Source organism: Cyprinus carpio, chromosome B3 (genome assembly GCF_018340385.1).
Source record: "Cyprinus carpio isolate SPL01 chromosome B3, ASM1834038v1, whole genome shotgun sequence".
Lineage (NCBI taxonomy): Eukaryota > Metazoa > Chordata > Actinopteri > Cypriniformes > Cyprinidae > Cyprinus > Cyprinus carpio.
The window spans coordinates 27,981,428-27,989,323 of record NC_056599.1 but is presented as its reverse complement, the minus strand read 5'-3'; the positions used below and the strand labels follow the sequence as shown (position 1 = coordinate 27,989,323).

Genomic DNA, 7,896 nt, shown 5'->3' with positions numbered 1-7,896 from the left:
CTTTATTCACCCCCGGAGCCGTGTGAGGGATGTTGTATTACAGAAGCGCACACTTTATTTCACATCTTCTAAACTGTTGATAACTTAGCCCCATTGAAAGCCTTTTGAGGGCAGGGATACTTATGTAACTCCGATTGGATTCCATTCCGAAAGAAGAAAGTCACATACACCTAGGATGCTTTTGATTCCCTTTAAATGAACAGTGTAGAATGGCAGAATTCAACATTTTAGTAAAACACTTAAGAGGGTCATATCTGTACACTATATCAGATATAAATAGAAGCTAGCTTATGTGCTTCGTGCACCTAAAATGGGCTTTCAACTGAAAGTAACATCCTCACAATACACCTATATTGCCTAGAGGTTCTTCACATACCTTCCCCCTCACATGGAAGAAAAACATGGATAACACTGCATAGATCTCATCAGAGACTTCTTCTTCTTGAAAATTTTCCGTTTCGATCCCAAGCTAATAAACACATGTAACCCTTTTTTTACATTCTGACTGGTGTGTGAACAGTTGTCATCTTCCTGTCAACCGCTAGAGGGCTCTGCCGCGGTGTTTGACATCAGCTTGAAAAACACAGGGGTGTTGATTACCATCGTCCAAGTCCAGAGGCGTAGTGAGGAGAAGAGGAAGTCTGGATTTTTTTTCACCTTTTTTTCCCCACAATTTGCTGCTGCAGCATCACTCAGGACCTCCCATGTCTAATTCTGGAGGTGTTTTACTGAAGACTTTCACTCTGTTTCACACTCTTGTTTATTTGTGGAAAGCAGCTACAATGTTTTCATGCAAAGCAGCAGCTTGGCTAATTCTATTGTTTTGAATAAATTACTTTCTACTTATAAGCTTTCAGGGAGCTTGGAAAGAACTGGGGTTCCATTATTCACTTTTAGTATAAGGCCAACTGAAATTCAGACTCAAATCAGTTTCATCAACACAGAACTGATGTATGTGCCTCTATGAGTTTAGTAACATGTATAGATGTTGTGATAGACATATGCAGAGGCAACTTTCTCCATGTTAACACCTTCACTACCTCCCAGGTGTACAAAAAAAGACAAAGTTTCTTTTTGACACCAACATCAATTACTTGTAGAGCAACTATACAGAGTATATAGTTGCAATAAATCTGGTAAAGCCCAATTGCTGCATCTTCTAGCACTCTTCCAATGAAAGCCAACTGATTTATATGTTGTTACCTATATACTAATAATATTTTAACACAAATTAAATTGCTTAAAACCACACAATCAAGATGCTTTTTTCCTAACTCATAGCACCCAACCCATAACTGTTTTTAATTGAAGAACTAGTTTTTCAAACTTCAGAAATCACAAAATGAATCAAATGTAACTATCAACAATGTAAAAAAAAAAAAAACAGTTGAAAATAAGCAACAGCAAAAGCATCAGAGGCAATGTTTTAGCTTTGCAAAAACCAGCAATACGAACAGTAAAATCAGACATGAAAACTAAATCTGGGTTGTGTGCAGTGTGAACAAAGACCGGTCTCAGAAACATTGATATAAACCCAAAAATAACTACATGACACAAACGGTTTCACCGTATGTGGAGAAAACCATTTATTAATCGCTTGACTACAAAGAATTGAGAGAAAATACAAGACATCATAGATGTTAAAAAGGAATCCAGAAAAGTAAAGACAAGTACCATTTGCATAAATTGGGAACAAAGGCTCTGAGGATAAAAGGACGCCTTGTTGATCTTTTTAGTTTGTTTTAAACCTGTGCGTCCAGCACTGGACGCCTGATTCCCTGGATTTGTTTAGAAGTCAGGACGGTCCTTCTTCAGCTTGCTGTGTAGTCCATGCTCACTGCATAGAACTTGAAAAAGAAGAACAAAAAACTGAAAATTCAAAATAAGCAGTTTAACAACTTGCACTCTGCAAAATCCATTAACTCCACTGCTGTTTAAGTATTGAACTTGAACTCGACTCCACATCAAATTCACATTAAGACACGCGCATGATTAGATTTTATACCAACTAACAGAACACATAAAATGAGCTTATGACAGCACTTAATGAATTAAACTCATTAAGATCTGAGATTAGGTCCTGATACCTGTCCTACAGTCACATCTTTAATAGACTCCCCGTAGGCGATCCGGCAACAATGTATGGTTTAAGCGCTGGTCTAACACCACATGCGCTTGGTCAAGTTAGGTTGGCAAACTCAAAACTACTGTTGCATGCTGGATGCTAAACGCTTTGAAGAGTGCTTTATCAATGCCATTTAAAGAACGCTCTGAATCAAAAACAAAGTTTTACCACTACCACAGACTATAACTTTGACTTGTCCTCAGTTAATAAAAAACAAGTCAAAAATCATGCTTAAAGACAGTTAAAATGGTCCAAGGTAAGGGGAATATCACAGTACCTAAAAAGCAGAGAATATAGTCATTCAGTACAAAAAGGTGTGGTTTGAGCTGTAAAATTGTTTAAAACATACATTCAGCAGGTTTTATCTGCTTTACAGCAGTCATATAAAAAAGAATTAAAAGTTTTTTTATTTTCAATAGAAAGTTTATCATGCATTTATTTTTTAAGTTTATGCCAATCACTTTATACTCTAACCAAATTACTGTGCAGAAATGTGAAAAATTTGGGTTCAATGTTTTTTGAGTGACCTGATCGAAGACTCTATGAAAGCATTAATACACAGGATCCAAAATGAAAACTCACACTTTAATCATGTGAATTTAAAGTCGTAATGAGGAGCGTGTTTCAAAGTAAACTGCAGCAGTGAATAAAATCTGCTCTGGGGCAGTTAATTTCACAGTAAAATGTGTGACTGGCAGCTGTTCTAAGTTCAGGGCAGTCGCAAACCCAACCATCTTGTAAATGGAGATAGTTTAGAAACATTTATGCAGCACATAAACCAATGAAAAATTCAAAATGTCATTCATCTATAAGTATCATAATTTTACTGTTGTAATATAAAAAAAAAAATTGTTAGCCATTAATAATAATAATAATAATATTAAAAAAAAAAAAAGAGGCACACACCATGTTTCTGCATTCATTATTGAAAAGCTCTGTTTTCTGGTGCCTACTGTTAAATGTTATTATTGCGGCTCTCATAAATTTTAAGCTTTAAAAAATTTGTAAGCAAAAGAGGATCCTTCAAGTGGCTTGTTCAATAGACCAATCAAAGGCACTTTAGTGTAAGCATAATAGTTTCAAACTGAAGGGGGCCAATTAGTATGTTTCAATTCCACAGATGCTGTTGACAGAACTTCATGAAACTTCACAGAAATACATGGAACAAAATAAATCAGCTAATCTACTACACTTAGAAGCAATGTACATCCTGAACATTGTAGGGTTTAAAATCAAGGTTCCTCAAAACTTGTCTTAGAGGGCCAATGCGCTTGCAGCGTTTGGCGCCAACAACACCTGATCACAACCTCACCTACCTGTGATTTCTAATCCTTAAAGGTGCTGTATGTAAGATCTTGACTCTACCAAAGCACATAAATAACCATAATATGTTTGCAGATATTTAAGAAACAGTGATAAGTTAACATATTTGTTTATCTGAAAAAACAATGTCAGTTATTCTCTTGTGAAAATGTGCGTTACGGGCCGGACTGTCGGTCTTTGTCTTTGGTTTGTAAAACCCGCCCCACTGCCAGTTTACCAAATTGTATTTCCGCAACCCGGGTGCCAGTTGGTGGAAAACACAGCCGTAATGTCATTCCTTAATCAAGTTGCGCCGTTCCCTGTTTATAAGCTTGTCAATCTGGCAACCTGCGTGTGCTATCAAGTCTGATGAGTAGGGACCGGGTGAAAAAAACCCCTATCCAATCTTTTGAATTTGGACTGCAATACATAGTTCAACCACTCGTGGTCAATCCTACATTACAGCACCTTTAAGGTTTTATGGAAAGAAAGGATACAGCTAACAATGGAAGCTGACAATAAATGAAGTTTTCTACCTATTAGATTGTTTTATTAACGTCTAAACCTACCTCTTACAAAAATTCCTTACTGTTGTGCAGTGTGGCAAAACTTACACTATACTGATGCAGTGCATGCCCAATAGACCTACGCTGTATACCATCTAGCCTTAACCATCCTTAAGACATTGATTAGCATGCTCAGGTGCGTTTGATTAGGGTTAGAGCTAAACTCTGTAGGAAAGCGGATTTCGTGGGCCAGATTGGAGGATCCCTGGTTTAAATGATCATTCACATGTACCATACCTTGTACTGATCAGTGGGCCCCAGTTTATTCCAGGGCTCTGGGTTGTTCTTCCTGTGTCCCAGCTGTGGGATGAAGCAAATGAGTGCAGACAAATCGAATGAGGCATGCATGATAAAAAACTAAACACAACGATAGCACGAACATCTGAGCACTCAGCACTGTTCTTCTCTCCCAGCTGCTTGGGTCAAGGTATGAAGAATCACAAATCAGATTCAATAACAATCAAATAACAATCGTTCCTCAATTAAAAACTAGGCACCAGGCCTTGTATCATCTACTGTGAGAGACAGAATCTGTATCTAACGGAGAAATAGATGCTTACCATACATCTGGGTTACGCCAAGGCCAGGCGAGCCAGATATGTCAGAGACATGGTGCATCCACCGCCAATGAAAAAAAAATAGTGGATCAACTATAGATGAGAGGTGGACCAAAAAGCAAAATAAAAATACAAATATAAAGCAAGTAAAATGACTTGAAGGTGATGCAAATTATGCAATAAACTGCGAAACATGGTTCACGGCCATCTAGTTAGTGTTTCACAACTGTTTTGCTTCAGAACGCACATTTTATTGTACATCAAATCGGCAACCCAAAATATTATTTATTGTACATAAGCAAATAACATTTCCAAAACTATATTACCAGACCTCCAGTTGAGAACCACAATCTAGATTATACAGTAATGACTGACATTACTGTTACATAAAAAACGGTTCACAAACTTTGCTTCATGAAACACATAAAAAGCCTTAAATAACTCAAATATAGCACATCAGAGTTCCTCCTAAAACTTCAGTTCACAAGAACAGAAGTTCAGAAGATGTGGACCATGAAATTAAAATATGAAGCCAACTAACAAATACATATTAAGAAAACAAAGATAAGAGCTGGAGCACTTCAAAGTAAAAGTGTATTTGGGCAATCTCGCTTCGTCCTTGAGCGTCCCTTGTTAAGTGCGCACATACAATAAAACTCGTTTAATGTCAATTCGTTTAAGGTCACATTTACACTTCCCTAATTACTTACATAAAAAGCGTCGCAATGAATAAACGTGGCACGCACAACACAATGATAGTGTAGTGTTTACTTGTTAATGACAGTGCGATGGTTTACACTTTTTGTGACACGTTTAGTGGACCTTGTGGCAACCAATATGAAACATTTCATTTTGGTTTCTACATGCTTAACTAAATAAAAAGGGCGTATTTTAGACGACGAAAACATTTAACGATTAGACTAAACAGTTCCATAAAAAATTTTTTAAATAGCTTCCATTAATCTTCCAGGCCTGGGAATCCACTATTTTAATACGTATTTTGGGATTAATTGGTTCCTGTTTTACTCAGAGTTATAAATAGCTAGACTGGTGGCATGTCTAGCATTCCGCAACAGGGCCGCTAACAGGCTAGCGGTAGCGGTTCTACAACTCCTCCTCGCCGCCGTCTTTACCGGATAAATCCTCCGAAATCATCGTTCACTTACGGCAGGGTGGCTTCTGAGTTGCCGGCTGACCGTGCTCAGCATTGTGACTAATGAGATGATATCAAATCTCCCAAAAATGTACAAATATAAATGGATTAAGCGTGGCCCGTTAACGAGCTCTTGCAGGACCGCTCCAGCACTGAGAGAAAAGGATTCAGTCCGCGGGGGTTTATACAGTTTGCCTGTTTTCTTATTTTATCATTTGACATACTTGTCCTCTCATTTAAGTTAATAAATACTTATTACAATCTAATAGTTCAAATGTTAAGAAAATAACGACAATAAAATTTATAACTCAATAATGGCATAATTATATACGGAGGTATTTTGTAAAGGCGGTGCTGTGGATACCCCTTGGAAAGCGCTGTGTTTGTTCTTATTGATCGCTGAGCTGATCTAGGGTCAGTTTGCGAGTTCGCACGGACACTACAGTGTTATCTGGAGTGATTTCAGTAGTTAAGTGGTAAAAGTGAGAAACAGAAGGCCGTTCTAAGTCGAAATTGTGTTTGCGTTGATAAGACATATGATTTTAAATGTGCAGGAAGTATATGGATACGTTTGACTCACGCACACATATTTCTATTTGCTGTATGATATTTCTGTTCCTTAAATGGTTTTAATTTGTTGTCTGTGTAAAGGGTCTGTTTCACCTGAGCTGTTCATGGACGATAAACGAGTTGTGTTGTTGTAAATGTCAGGCTAACAAAATCTGTCAAGAACATGTCTGGGTCATATTTCCCCTCAAAGATTAAAGCTAATAATAATAAAAAATAAGATACAATTGATAAAATTAAGTCGTTTAAATTCATTTCTCTTTGAAATTAAAGTTTAATTAAATTATACCTATTTTGCATTGGGCCATTATTTTCATACATTAAGGACATTTGCACACGAATGTGACTAATATGCATCTCTAATGTATATTAGAGATATTTATATATAAATAATACACTTGACTAAACAACAAATAAAACTGACTGTAATTTATACAAAATATTGATTTTTACAAAATTCTAAATTAATAAAGCTATATATTAATATATAAATGTATTCTAAAACATATATTTTAAATAAATCCTTCTATTAACAAATGGAACATAGACATGTAGTCATAAAAAAATGTTTTAAAACATGTCACCAAAAAAAGGTTTGTGTATTGTAATTTTGCACAATATAATAATCTTACAGTACTCTGAGTTATTTTAATTGCAATGCAATTAAACAGAACAATAGTTGTTTACCTCCGAAATGTTAGTTTTGCACAATATAAATATTTTTATTGAATTAATTTTAATAAGCATCATCCTGCATTTAGCTTCTTTATATTCATGGCATGTGTAACAAAAGCACCTTAATATTTGCAATTTACATAGCCTAAAAGTGCTAAGCTTTAAAATACATGAATTAAAATAACGGAGAGGCAGGGAAAATGGAGACAAGGCTCTTCATCACTCGTTTTAGCGCCAGGACAGGCCTCAGGGCAGCTTGTTCACACGGTGAGTTGTGTGGAAATGTATTTTAGGGAGCTCTGCAAGCTGCCAGTTCTCCCTCTGCTGGCTCTTTTAATCAGATTGCCTTCCTGACAATCCGGCCGTGTTTGTTTCCCTCCAATGGCATTTTCTGCTTTGAATGGGCACATTACCTTTGCTCAATTCTCTGTAGGCAAACCGAACTGTTCTCCTATTGCGAATCACGATTATGAGAGGTGTAGGGCTGACTCTCGTCAGGTAGCCCCACGTTTTTTCAATCCATTTAAACTGCTGTGTTTGGTGGTTCTTTGCAGTCCATTCAAGTCAGCTGCATGACACGCGGCCATTACTACTGGGCAGTAGGGTTTGCCCTGTCCCTCGTTTAAAGTAAAAATCGGCTGAATTCACCGAGTTAGTATGCCTTCAACATATTGCAATTTACCTAAAACCTGAGGACAAATTACAAAGTGTAAAGACAAAGTCTTAAATTTTTGCCAAGAATAACATTTTTGTTCCGCTATATGGCTCCGCGTGTGTTGCATAGCACCAAAAAAAAATATACTGTCCATCAAGTCTTTATAGGAATCGATGGGAGAAAACGCTTTTGAAAAACTGTCAACTCAAAAACTGACCTACTCGTAATCATGACCCTGCCCCCGGGCTCCTGAGTATTTTTACTGCTTGCCACTCGGCACAAACAACGAAGGTTGC

The 7,896-nt window shown here is 37.0% G+C and overlaps 1 pseudogene; it reads right to left on the bottom strand.

Annotated features, from left to right (window-relative positions):
• Positions 1 to 1,781: 1,781 nt before the first annotated feature.
• Positions 1,782 to 5,890, bottom strand: LOC122136885 (annotated as a pseudogene).
• Between the last annotated feature and the right edge of the window lie 2,006 nt (positions 5,891 to 7,896).